At 43.7% G+C, this 14,513-nt stretch overlaps 1 protein-coding gene and 1 pseudogene across 2 annotated transcripts in view; one reads left to right on the top strand and one right to left on the bottom strand.

Moving 5' to 3' along the window:
• LOC101037705 (small ribosomal subunit protein eS24 pseudogene) overlaps positions 1-6,925 on the bottom strand; it is an 88,489-nt pseudogene extending 81,564 nt beyond the window's left edge.
• Positions 1-14,513, top strand: part of LOC101038016 (uncharacterized) — a 443,760-nt gene that overhangs the window by 121,623 nt on the left and 307,624 nt on the right. The gene's annotated exons all lie outside the window — the stretch shown is intronic.

Here is a 14,513-nt window from a genome sequence, read left to right as displayed (position 1 = left end):
CAGAATTCTTCTAAATGGCACTGCTGGCAGCTGGCCATCTCTAGGAGCCCATCAGATGAGCCACTTGTATGAGCCCAGCATCCTGTGTTGGGTCAGCATGCAAAGTCAACTAATTCTTCACAGTAGTTGCAGTTTGGGTGTGAGTACCTAGCAGGAACCCTCGATATTTAAGGCAAGGATTTTGCTTCTTCCATCGGGTGGAACCCACGTTTATGATCTAAAAGACACATGGCAACAGGCAATGTTTGCTTCCAAAGATTGCCTGGAATTTGGAATGACGTTTAGTGAAAGGGGAAAGTTCAGTTTATCAAAGGTCATGGCCAGTGAACCTACAAGCACATATTATGTGAATTTGGCCCAAATCTGTATTTATTAACTTGAACAGTTTTGGAGTGGTTATCTGCTCTACAAAATTGATCTACTGTTAAGAGTCTCAAAAATATCAAATCTGCTTGATGCATTTAAATCAGGACGTGTCAATCTTTGGCATCCATGCTGGTGCTGATTTTCAGAGGCTTAGCTCACCTGCAGCTGTGCCCACTTTGCAAAAATGGACATGGTGACCTCGACTTTCCTGGTGAGCAGCCACATCAGTATCATCCCTTCTCATGCCTGGCACCACTCTCACCCACTCTGGAGAGCCAGCACACAACAGCACGCTGTGTCTCAGGACCAGGCTGTCCATCAGATACCCTACTCTAAAAGCGTCCTTAATTTGATTTTATAAACATATATAAATATATAGTGTGTGTACACAGACACATACACCATAACATTTACCGTTTTCACCGTTGTTTTTTTGAGGTGGAGTCTTACTCTGTTGCCCAGGCTGGAGTGCAGTGGTGTGATCTCAGCTCACTGTGACCTCTGTCTCCTTGGTTCAAGCGATTCTCCTGCCCCAGCCTCCGAGTAGCTGGGAATCCAGGTGCCCGCCACTGCACCCAGCTAAATTTTTGTGTTTTTGGTAGAGACAGGATTTCACCATGTTGGCCAGGATGGTCTCAATCTCCTGACCCTGGGATCTGCTCATCTCGGTCTCCCAAAGTTCTGGGATTACAGATGTGAGCCACCGTGCCTGGTCTCCATTTTAACCATTTTTAAGTGTACAATTCAGTGGCATAATGTACATTCCCAGTGCAGTGCAATCATCTCCACTATCTATTTCCATAAGTTTTTCGTCATCCCGAACAGAAGCTCTGAATCCATCAGACAGGAACACTCCATTCTCTCCTCCCCCACTCCCTAGTAACCTCTATTGCACACTCTGTCTCTATGAAGTTTCTTATTTTAGGGACTTCACGGAATCATACAAGATTTGTCCTTTTTATGTCTGGCCCATAATTTAATTTTTAATAGTGTTTCAAATATACTGTTCTTTTCTAAGGTATTTGTTATCAATACTTTATTTTTTCAATATTTATCAATAAGCTCTCATTCTAATTTCAGACACTGGGTTGTATAGGAATATGGGCACAGAGAAGATCCAGATTTTTGTTCACCTTAATAACTGAAGAGAATAAACTCTTTCTGAGACATAGTTTCATGTGCCTCTTCGGAGGTGATTTCTCCTTACTTTATTTTGACTCCTGTTTGGCCTGAATTCTTCTCAGAATTTCTACAAGCAGGCTTATAGTCTTGTGCTCTTTTCTTCTCTTTTAATTAATTAACTAATTAATCAATTATTTTTGAGGCAGGGTCTCACTCTGTCTCCCAGGCAGGAGTACAGTGGTACAATCTCAGCTCACTGCAGCCTCAACCTTCTGGCCTCAAGCGATCTTCCTGCCTCAGCCTTCCGAGTAGCTGGGATTACAGGTGTGGACCACAATACCTGGCTAATTTTTGTATTTTTTGTAGAGACAGGGTTTTGTCATGTGGCCCAGGCTTGTCTTGAATTCCTGATTTCAAGCAATCTACCTGTCTTGGCCTCTCGAAGTGCTGGAATTACAAGCGTGAGCCACCGCACCTTGCCAGGCTTATATTTCTGTAGTGCCTGTTACGAAGAGTTCAGAATTTTTTAGACACAGGCATAGTTCAGAGATATTTTTTCTTTTCCTTTTGATATAGAGTCTTGCTCTGTTGCCTAGGTTGGAGTGCAGTGGCTCCATCTCAGCTCACTGCAAGCTCTACCTCCTGGGTTCAGGCAATTCTCCTGCCTCAGCTTCCCGATTAGCTGTGGCTACCTGCGCCTGCCACCATGTCTGGCTAATTTTTGTATTTTTAGTAGAGATGTGTTTCACCATATTGGTCAGTCCAGTCTTGAACTCCTGACCTCAGGTGATCCACCCACCTCAGCCTCCCAAAGTGCTAGGATTACAGGCATGAGCCACTGTGCCTGGCCATTCAGAGATATTTTTGGTTCACTTATAGGCCATAGCAGTAAAGCAAATATTGCAATACAGCAGGTCAGACAAATTTTTTGGTTTTCCAGTGCATATAAGTTATGCTTACACCGTACTGTAGTCTATTAATTATGCATTGATATTTCACCTAAAAAAATGTACATAACTTAAGGGGATTTTAAAATGCTTTACTGCTAAAAACTGCTAACAGTCATCTCATTATATGTAAATTGTGGGTGCCGCAAAAGAAGTAGCAACTCAAATATAAGTTTCCTCAGCAAGGCAATTTGCTTCTGTAGAAGGATGCATTCTGACAGATGGAGCAATGGCGAGCACACACCTGGACAAGGGAGAGGAAGGAGTTCTTATTCCTGATGCAAGTAGCCCCTACTGCTGTCTTGTTCCCTTATTGGCTAGGTTTAGACTGCACGGTCTAAGCTAATTCTGAATGGCTATTTTAAAAAGAGTGGAGGTGTGAAGCAGAGTGGCGGAGTGGGGTAGTCTGGCAGGAAGGACAGTTATAGGACAGGTCTGAGCAGGTGACCAGGGGTGACTCAAATCAAAGCAGGTGACCAGGGCAGGTGACCGGATCAGGTGACCAGGTTGAGTCAGGATGGAGCAGGGGACTCGGGAAACAGCTGTGAACTACTGATCAGAACTGCTGGAAAAGGTTTTTACTGAAACTACAAGGAAGTTTAAACTTTAAAATGGAGAATTAAAGAATAAGGAGCTGAACATACTGACTCTTGGAAGAGAAATTTGGAGTTCACTATGTCTAACATCTTCATTGAACCATAATCGTTTTATCGGTGAAGGCTCTTGCCTCAATATTGATGGCTACTGACTGATCAGGGAGGTGGTTGCCAAAAGCTGGGGTGGCAGTGGCAACTTTTTAAAATTAGACAACAATGACACTCGCCACATCTCTTGACTCTTCATGAAAGAGTTCTCTGTAGTATGCACCATTGTTTGAGAGTATTTTACCCACAATAGAACTTTCAAAGTTAAACTCAGGCCTCTCAAGCCTGTCACTGCATCAATGAGGTTTATATAATATTTCAAATCCTTTGTTGTCATTTCAACAATATTCACAGCATCTTCATCAGGATTGGATTCCATCTCTTGAAAACACTTTCTTTGCTCCTCTGTAAGAGCCAACTCCTCATCTGTTAAAGTTTGATCACGAGACTGCAGCAATTCCGTCACATGTTCAGGCTCCATTTCTAATTCTGGTTTTCTTGCTGTTTCTACCTCACCTTAAGTGACTTCCTCCACTGAAGTCTTGAATCCTTCAAGTCATCCATGGGGGTTGGAATCAACTTCTTCCATACTCCTTTTCATGTTGACATTTTGACCTCCTCCCATGAGTCAAATGTTCTTAATGATATCCACAATGGTGAATCCTTTCCAGGAGGTTTTCAATTTACTTTTTGGAGATCCGTCAGAGGACTCACTTTCTGTGGCATAATAGCCTTACAGAATGTATTACTTAAATAATAAGACTTGAAAATAAAAATTACTCCTTGATCCATGGGTTGTAGAATGGGTGTTATGTTAGCAGGCATGAAAACAACATGAATCTCCTTGTATATGTCCATTAGAGCTCCAAGGTGAGTGACCAGGTGCATTGTCAATAAGCAGTAATAATTTGAAAGGAATCCTTTTTTCTGAGCAGTAAGTCTCAACAGTGGGCTTAAAATATTCAGTAACCTGTGATGTAAATAAATATGCTTTCATCCAGGATTTGTTGTTCCATTTCTATAGCACAGGCAGAGGACATTCAGCATAATTCTTAAGGGTTCTAGGATTTTTGGAATGGTAAATGAACATTGGCTTCAACTAAAGTCACCAGCTGCCTTAGCCCCTAACAAGGGAATAAGCCTATCCTTTGAAGCTTGTAGTCAGGCACTGACTTCTCCTCTCTAGCTATGAAAGTCTTAAACGGGCCGGGCACAGTGGCTCATGCCTGTAATCCCAGCAGTTTGGGAGGCCCAGGTGGGTGGATCACAAAGTCAAGAGATTGAGACCATTCTGGCCAACATGGTGAAACCCTGTCTCCACTAAAAATTACAAAAATTAGCTGGGCATGGTGGCATGCACCTGCAGTACCAGCTACTAGGAGGCTGAGGCAGGAGAATTGCTTGAACCCAGGAGGCGGAGATTGCAGTGAGCCGAGATTGTACCACTGTACTCCAGCCTCATGCCTGGCAACAGAGCAAGACTCTGTCTCAAAAAAGAAAGAAAGAAAGAGAGACAGAGAGAGAGAGAGAGAGAGAGAGAGAGAGAGAGAGAAAAGAAAGAAAGTCTTAAATGGCATTTTCTTCCAATAGAAGGCTGTTTTGTCTACGTTGAAAACTCTGTAGCCACCTTCATCAACGATCTTAGTTAAATTTTCTGGATAACTTGCTGCAGCTTCTGCATTAGTATTTGGAGAATTTCTTTCCTTAAATCTCACAAACCAACCTCTGCTGGCTTCAGACCTTTCTTCTCTGAGTCCCTCGCCTCTCTCAGCCTTCATAGAATTGAAGAGTTAGGGTCTTGATCTGGGTTAGGCTTTGGCTTACGGGAATGCTAAGGCTGGTGTGATCTATCCAGACCATTCAAACTTTCTCTGTTTCAGCAATAAGGTGGCTTCACTTTCTTATCATTGATGAGTTCACCGGAGTAGCACTTTTAATTTTCTTCAAGAACCTTTCCTTTGCATTCACAGCTTGGCTAACTGTTCAGTCACAAGAAGCCTGGCTTTCGACACATGTCAGCTTTCAACATGCCTTCCTCACTAAGCTTAATCATTTCTAGTTTTCTTAAAGTGAAAGGTATGTGACTCTTCCCTTCACTTGAATATTTAGAGGCTATTTTAGGGTTAACAATTGGCCAAATTTCAATATTCTTTTGAGATGGAGTCTTACTCTGTCACCGAGGATGGAGTGCAGTGGCATGATCTTGGCTTACTGCAACCTCCACCTCCCGGGTTCAAGAGATTCTTGTGCCTCAGCCTCCTGAGTAGTTGGGACTACAGGCGAGTTCCACCAGTTAGCTTGGCTAAGTTTTTGTCTTTTTAGTAGAGATAAAAAATTTCCCCGTGTTAGCCAGGATGGTCTTGATCTCCTGACCTCGTCATCCACCCGACTCGACCTCCCAAAGTGTTGGGATTACAGACATGAGCCACCGCGCCCAGGCAATTTCAATATTCTTGTGTCTGAGAAACCAGGGAGGCCTGAGGAGGGGGGGGTAGAGAGAACATTGGAGCAGTCAAAACACACACGACATTTATCGATTAAGGTCACTACCTTATATTGGGTGTGTGGTTCATGGTGCCCCCAAACAATGATAATACTAATGTCAAAGAGCACTGATCTCAGATCACCGTAACAGATACAACAGCGCAGAAGTTTGAAATATTGTGTTACCAAACGTGGCAGAGAGACACAATGTGAGCACATGCTGTGGGAGAGATGATGCTGGTGTTGCTGCTTGACACAGGATTGTCACAGAACTTCAATTTGAAACAAAAAGGCAATATCTGCAAAGCTAAATAAAGTGAAACGCAATAACATGAGATGCGCCTGTTGCAGCTTTTAACTGATGTGTCCTTTATTCTTTTCATTAAAAAAATAATGTTCTGTCCACCTGCCTCTGTCCAGCGACAGGCAGTAACATTTGATGGAGAATTGGTGAATCATAGCCCTCCACCTGTGGTGCTATTACTCAGAGAAGAAGTATTCCTTTCTGCAGAGAAGTGAAACATTGTAATTTTGCTGCAGCACTGGAATTGTAGTAGAGGTGAACATAGTTCTTCTATGTACATCTTTAATGAGCCACAATTAAAAGTAGTGAGTTGGCATGTCAGAGTGAATGTGTTATTTTCAGATTTCCGTTAGAACAATGGCTCCTGCTGGCTGAAGCTGCACTTCCCTGGCCCCCTGAAGCTCCAAGTGGGAAAGCAAGCCCAGGGGCCGGGTGTGGTGGCTCACGCCTGTAATCCCAGCACTTTGGGAGGCCAAGGCAGGCAGATCACCTGAAGTCAGGAGTTTGAGAACCAGCCTGACCAACATGGAGAAACTCTGTCTCTACTAAAAATACAAAATTAGCTGGGCGTGGTGGTGCATGCCTGTAATCCCAGCTATTCAGGAGGCTGAAGCGGGAGAATTGCTTGAACCTGCAAAGTAGAGGTTGTGATGAGTTGAGATCGGGCCCTTGCACTCCAGCCTCAGTGAGACAGAGAGACTCCAGCTGTAAAACAAAACAAAACAAAACAAAACGAAAAAAACTGAGGAGGGTCTAATCTACATGCTGAGAGTTAATGGGACAGGAATGACTTCCTTCAGTACTAAGGTAGAGATTGGCTTCAAATCCCTGAAGACTGTGATTCTCAAAGCTCCTTTTACCTTTCACCGTTTGTCTTTCTCTGCTGGGAAGAGGATGATGCTATGCACTGATTTAAAGTTGAGGCGCTCACCTGTTTCTGCTCTTTTCTGTTGCTGCGGCTGAGATGGACTGGAGGGCTCTCCCTGCTTTAGACTGGTGGTTCGGGTTGCAGAGGCAGAACATTCTGTGTTGTCCGGAGTAGTCTCCTCTGTTTGCATGCGACTAAGCCTAACAGCATCGATTTTAGGAGCACTGTGCTAGAGGGACCATCCAGCGCTGTTCCTGCCGCACCCCCTCGCATTTAATTATAGCCACTGTCTAGCTGCAGGATGATATCAATCCGGGCTGCTTGCTTGGGAACCTGCCGAGGGGTTTCCATACACTAGACATTGCTGCATGATGAATGACTGTGGGATACAGGTTTTCCTGATGAGGTAGTAAAGCCACATATTGGAATTCATTTAACAGCTTATCGACAACATAACATGTAAATATTTCTATTTAGCCACTTAATACTCAGCAAAAACGTGTGCTACAGTGTTTACCATATACTTGGCATCAAAGGGAGTTAATAATGAAATATGTTGATCTTGGTCATTTAGAGGTGTCCCCACAGCCGTGCTGTGTGCATGCATTGTGGGCCAGGAAGATTTATCTGGAAGCTAGTGACACTTTAGTGTCAAGGTCTCTCACTCATGCAGGCCCTTTCTAAGACCCTGTACCTCATTTTATATTGACAATTTTGTGCACTTTTTTTTTTTTTTTTTTTTGAGAAAGCGTCTAGCTCTGTCATTCAGGCTGAAGTGCAGTGGCATGATCTTGACTCACTGCAGCCTCAACCTCCCAGGTTCAAGTGATCCTCCTACGTCAGCCTCCCAAAGTTCTGAGATTACAGGTGTGAGCGACCATGCATGGCCCTTGAGCTCTTTTCCTCAAATATGCTCCTCCACTCCTTGACTCACTTTATAAACTGCAGACCCCACAGACTGGATCCATCCCTGATTATGAATATGTATGAACTGTGCATATGTATGCATTAATTAAAACATATTTATTTCTCTTTCATACTAGTATGTGAAACTCCCAAAAAATCTGCCAGCCCACAAAATAGCAAAATTAAAGGGCTGTGCCTACCTCTTCCAGTTGTTTCCAAGGAAATTTATATCTTGGACATTTGGCAGATAATAATATTATGTTTGATAGTGATCATGTCCTAAATTTCCCAGGCTGATGAGTCATAATTGTGATTCACATATTTCTGGGAATCCGCCCCCCGCCCCCCCCCCACACACACAGCTCAGGATTTGCCTGGCATAGTATGCAGTGTATCAGAGTTTTTTAGGTGTTTAGCAGAACTAAACTATATCACTTCTTGTCCCATGCCAATTCAAGAAAAATTAATTTAATGGCTATTTTACGAAACATTTTTTCCTAACTTGACATGGATATTTTAAGATAATTTTCCCGGCGAAGAATTCACTTGTTATAGGTGACTGATTGAAGAAACAGCTGTTGACTTCTGGAGTGCTGAATTAGTTCCTTTCTTCCTTTTTCAGAGAGTTCCTTTATTGTTCTCAGGCTGTTGTTAGGTGTAAAAGCGAATTTAGTTGAGATTATTTTTTTAAATGCACCTGGCATTCAAGTCATGACATTTCCTGTTGAAACAGCACTGTTATGACCTGGGAAGAAAAGACCCCAAGAAAATATAACTCATTTTTTTTAAAACAAGTCAAGTATTTGCCTTTATAAAAGGTTTCCTATTAATTCATGATACCATTTATTAGTCACTTACCTTTTATATTAGTCAGTAGCCATAAGGAAGTGTGATGGCATAGGCTATTCAGGGTGAATGACAGTTGGCATGGGCAGAAAGTGCCCTGTATCAGACAGAGCAGGGTGACCACAAAGTGGGGAGTGGCCAAATATGCTTTGTCCTACTCAAGACAAGAGGGCTTGTCCCAGTGGCTTGCTTGACAACAAAAGTCATCTTGATGACTCAGCAGCCACAGCGAAGGGCTGCCTAGTGGGTCGGGGAGAAACAAGTAGCCAGACGAGGTGGAGTTGGAAGCTAAATTGCTTTGGGGGGAGGGGAGTGGTCACACAATGTAGGTTTCAGTTCCTGCTGCACTGCTAATTGTGTGACCTTGGGAAAGTTACCTCTCTAGAATCTCAGTTTCCTCCCTTAGGAAGAGGAGAGCAGTAGCTTAGATCATCCTTGCAGGTTCCCTTCCACTGTGACATTTCGCATCGGAAAGAGACTTGACAGGACCGCCGGAAAGGAAAACAGAAAGGATGTAAAGGAGGCAGGTCCTGGGGCGGGGGCGGGGTGGGGTGTGTGGTCAGGAACACAGGCTGGAAATGCCCTTGGTGTAAATTCAGGGGTTCGCTTATTTCCATGAGTGAGTGGCTTTTACTGGGAGAACTGTGTGCTGCCTGAGGTTAGGGTTGTGCTCTGGGGAAGCCTTGAAAACATCTTGCAGGGAGCTGCATTTCCCTTGCAGGGACTCTGCTGCCTGTGCTTCCCCGGCACAGCGGGTGTCACTTTGTGTTCCTGCTGGGTGCTGTGCAGGGCTGCCTGCCTCCCCAGCCCACCCCTGCTCAGCCTTCCTCTCCTCGTGTTTTCAGGATGCTTTTGGATGCTCCTGGGCCACAGTGCTTTCCTTTCTCATTCTGAAGCCCTTTTGAGATGATTTCTCTGCAGATTCAGACATATTTATTTATCTGGTCACTGTCCTGCTTCAAGAATCAGGTCCGATTGTATTTGTTTCTGCCTGAACTCACACATGTGAATGAGCTTTTGTAAGCAGCTGCAGCCTCGGTTTAGCTGGAGCTGCCTGCGCCCTTGTCAGGTGGCTACTTTGTCAGGTTGCTACTTCGTTCTTGAGTTAGTTCTCGTCAAACTGCTGTCACATCCTCAGTTTCTGGGCAGCGTGTAAGAAGAGCCCCTTCTCTTTAGACCAGTGGTCTTCAGCCTTTTCGGCACCAGGGACTGGCATCATGGAAGACAGTTTTTCCACAGACTAGGGTGGGGTGGGGGGATGGGTTTGGGGTGATTCATATGCATTTACATTCATTGTACACTTTATTTCTATTATTACATTGTAATATATAATGGAAAAATGATACAACTCACCATAATGTAGAATCAGTGAGATCCCTGAGCTTGTTTTCCTGCAACAAGATGGTACCATCTGTGGGCGATGGGAGACAGTGACAGATCATCAGTCATTAGATTCTCATAAGGAGGGTGGAACGTAGGTCCCTCCCGTGCCCAGTTCACAATAGGGTTCACACTCCTATGAGAATCTCATGCTGCTGCTGATCTGACAGGAGGCGGAGCCCAGGCAGCAACTGAGCCGTGGGGAGCTGCGGTAAATACAGAGGAAGCTTTGCTGTTTGCCTGCTGCTCACCTCCTGCCATGCAGGATGTCCCTCACCCAGGGGTTGGGGTCCCTTGCTCTAGACCTTAATAATCAACTGGTGGAGACCACTGCAATTATAAACAAAAGTGACAAAATGATAGCAATAGTGCCAGTGGTAATGAAAGCGACAGGCATTTTCTGAGTGCTGTGTCCCCAAGTACTGAGCTGAGCACTCATTAAATTTTGTCCCCGTCACACACACACACAAAATAACCAGAGTACTAATACATGTTACAACATAGATGAACCTCAAAATATCACACTAATTGAGAGACCACATACTGCAATTTCATTTGTATGAAATGTCCGGAATAGACAAATTCGTAGAGACAGAACTCAGTTTGGGAGTTGCAGAGGCCAGAGGTGGAAGGGGAGCACAGGGTGACTTGCTAACATAACACAGGGTTTCTTTTTTAAAGTTGAAAATCTAAACTTAGATTGTAATGTTGGTTTTACAAACTGTGAATATACTAAAAAAACATTGAGTTGTACATTGAGTTGTATGTGAATTAAATATTAATAAAGCTGCTTTTTAAAAAATGGATGTTTAATTATCAGGAACAACCCTATGAGGTAGGGAGTATTATCCTCCTTCTACAGATGAGGAAACGGAGGCCCAGAAAAGAGGAGAACATGCCCAAGAGTTCACATGAGGCATGTGTAGGATTAACTTTGTCATTACAGAGAAATCCATGGTAGTGCTTGCTAAGGAAGTGCTAAATCTATTGTTTGTGTGGATGCCAGAATTAGATGGGGTTAGTTTAGATGGATTAAGGGAGGAAGTGGTTTAAACTGTGTTTTCTAAGAACAAGGAGTGGTGATTGTGTAAAGAAGACAAAGGAGCATTTCAAACTGGAGATAATTGCTTATGAGAGTTAAGCATCAAGAAGCCAGACAACTAATAGGTTTGTTCAGTTGGAGTGAAGAACATCCCTCCGTATGACAGGTGGGTAATCCGAAGCCAGTGCATTTGGAGTTATTTTGTTAGCCGTACTGCAGGCTTGCTGTAATTAGCAGCAGGCCAACACCTTGTAATGTGTCTCTGGAGTGTAAAGACATTATTTCTAACAGAAATGTGTTAGTCCGCAAAGCATAAATGTCCTGCCCTTAGGAGGTTTTTCCTTGGGCTGTCTTTACGAATGACATGAGCTTCACACCCTTGCCTTGAGCTGTCACTATCTTTGCTTCACTTTCTATTAATTAGCTCGGAGCCTTGGGTCTGTAGTCACTTGAAACTGCTCTGGACTTAGTTGCTCTAACCCTCCTGGACAGCCTGTGAGATGTGCCTTTTCGTACGTCTGATTCGCCCTGGCAGCCCCATGATACACTCTCGAAAGGCAGGAACCTTGGGGAGGGGAGGTGGCGGTGTCTGCTGGCAAGGACGCCGCTCCCTTTGAGGCTGCAGATGGTAGGCATTGGTTGAGAGGTTTAAACTTGGGCAAGTACTGGAAGCAAATGGGGAGAACGTGGAATTGTAGGTGCCTGGGGAAAAAGATCGCAATGAGGACGCACGTGGGTAGTGCGATCATGTTTGTTTCAAGGGTTTTCCCTTCCAACTCTGGAAAAGAAAACTGAAAAAAACCTGGGGAGGCATTTTTTCTAGGCTTGTCAATGGGTGATTTGTTTGCCGAATTAATTAATTAACTAATTACTTTGTTAATAATCTTCCTCGTTTGGAAAAGATTTGTGGCAGTGCCTTAAATCTGAATCTACCAAATAAGAGAATCCTGTGAAGTCAACAAGTTACCAGGTGAAAATGTGCCTCCTTTTAAGTGTTTCTTTATAATAAAATGACCGTATATCAGTAACAGACTCTAACAATGCATAGCAAATGAGCAAATGTATTTATGTTTCTTATTTATTTTCCACTTTTTAAAATGTGATTTTCCCTTAAACTCCAGATTTTCTTAACAATTTCACGTTTTCTAGGTTTGTACAGGTTGGTGTTCGTGGCATGGTAACTCTTGTTTTTTTTTGTTTGTTTGTTTTTGTTTTTTTATATTTTACTTTTTTTTTGAAACCCCTCCTGGCTTTTGGAGCACTATAAACTTAGCACTGGTGGGGTCGCATCTTGACAGCGGGACCCTTACACCCCCTCCCCTGCATCCTAGGGGGATTTCATGCCCTGGCCTTGCTGTGCTGGTGGTCTGGCCCCCTTGGGGTTTACGTGGTTCTGGGTCATTGACAAGAATCTTGCCTGTGTGAATTCAGATCACAACTTTGGAGAGCAAAGGTTCAGCGTTTTCCTTCTGCCTGCCAATCTCATGGAGAGCATAGTGGTACCTAGCATTTAGCTCATGAGTTCATTTAGCAGGGGCTCCAGGTCATCTTGCCGCATGCCATCCTCATGTCAGCTCTGTGTCGTGTTATCGACCCAAGAGCGAACGTTGCAAGGTCCCTTTTAGGGTGACAAGACTGACTCGGGGTGTCTCTCACTGCCCCCGGAAGGATGCCTCCAGCAGGTGGAACATGGTGCCAGTGGCTGAGGGAAATAGTTGTGGGAGAAGAGTGAATAGGGAAAGGAGATTGGTACACAGTCCACCTTTCACTGGCCAGAGAGAGGAAAAGGAAGGCATCTCATTAAGACCATCAGCTGTAGCCTCCTCCTTAGCCCATGTGATGAGCCTTACTGCTTTTGTTTTATAGTGGTGTGGGACAAAAGTGAAGGAATACGGCTAATTAATAGTAAGAATCCCTGCTCCACCGTGCCTACGATGCATGGAGCATGGATTCGAAACCAATCCAACATCAAACTCACGCCCTGTTTTCGAGCACTGGTGGGTTATTTCTGAGCCCTTCATCTCTTCCACTTTTCTACTGATGCTTGAGTTTTAATTATGTCATGTGGCAAATTGAAAAATTCTTCAAAAGACATAGGAAATAAGGTAGGGGGATCTGAAACAAAACTCTTATCGGTTAGCCATTCTAATGAAGGTTTGTGGCTAAGTCGGGATCTTGCAATCACCTTGGGATTTCAGAACCGTGCTTTAGATAATTAGAACTAAAGGGAGAGTCCTACAGAAATGTGGGTCAGGAAACCAAAGATGTGAATGAGGAGTGGCGAGACAGGTATCTTGGAGACTTTATTCCAGTGAGACTTCCAGGGCAGGGTTGGGAGGACAAGTTAGCTTTGGAGTGATATAGGATTTTTGACTGTGACACCCATGTGATTTTAGTGCTTTGCACAATAACAAGAGCTGAGTGGAGTGTGGCACCAATATCCAAGGACTCGGGGCAAATGAAGTTGTCAGCGAGTGAAAGCAGCGAGATTTGCAATGGGGTGACTAGAAGGGTCCATCTTTCTAGACCTATTTCTCCTTAAAAGATCACTGCATACCCTGTGTAGCATTACATTCATAAAACCACAGAGGTTGAACCACTGTGTTTACACTGCAAGGAGAAGGAGAGCGGGCATGGAGTCAAAGACTCAGGTTCAAATCAGCCTCCATGATTGATCATCTTTGAGACCCTGGGCAAGTTGACCTAAGCCTCTGTTTTCTCAGCGATAAAACATGAATAACAATCCTGCCTCACAGGACTGCTGTACATATGGGAGTCAGCACAGTGCAGGGCACACACGAGTGTCTAATTAGTTATTCTTACCCACAAAGAGCAGAGGTGGTCCTTTTTATCATGATTATAAAAGCTGTGGCTTACCAATGAAAAGGTCCTTCATAAGCCGACAAGAGACATCCTTGAAATTTTCACTATAGCAGAAATGCAAATTATTACTGGGTACATTTCTGGCAGACATATGAGCCATTTACATAATGAAATCTCTCTAATATTATTTCTATTAATAGCAATACTTCTGAGTATCAATCTGACCATTTTGTATTTAGAATCATTCTCTCTATGAACAGATTCCTTTTATTGCCATGTCTTCTTAATATCTTCTGACAAGTATCATTATCTCTTTACTGCATATTCTAATGTTTATGATTGCATGAGTTCTTAAAGTGTTCCTTTACTACCTGAGAACCTTCATTTTAATAATGCATCCCCTTCATGTCGGTGTTTGGGAGGTAAGGTCGTTGCTTATTTTCTCAGATGCGGATTCACAGTTGAGCAGCTGATGGCTTGCGGGAGGCTCTCTCGACCCATCGTGCTCTGATATCATCATTGCACTGGAGTGGTCACTTCGGTTGGCTTTTCCTCCACGAATCCCATTTTGATCAGCCCACTAAGTGCCTCAGCAGAAGTCTGTGCATGCCTTTGATCCACATTATCATTCATTCACTTACTCTTGGATGTTTTTATGGGTACGTGAGATGTATTGCTAAGTGATGAGGCTGGTTCTGTAAATGGACCTTGCAACTTCGGCATAACAATGGTGTATGGCTAGTGTCCTCCTCCAGGAGGGATTCCCCTTGAGGGCAGACAC

Source organism: Saimiri boliviensis, chromosome 4 (assembly GCF_048565385.1).
Source record: "Saimiri boliviensis isolate mSaiBol1 chromosome 4, mSaiBol1.pri, whole genome shotgun sequence".
NCBI lineage: Eukaryota > Metazoa > Chordata > Mammalia > Primates > Cebidae > Saimiri > Saimiri boliviensis.
The sequence above is the reverse complement of the archived record's forward strand: the minus strand, read 5'-3'. Positions and strand labels throughout refer to the sequence as shown.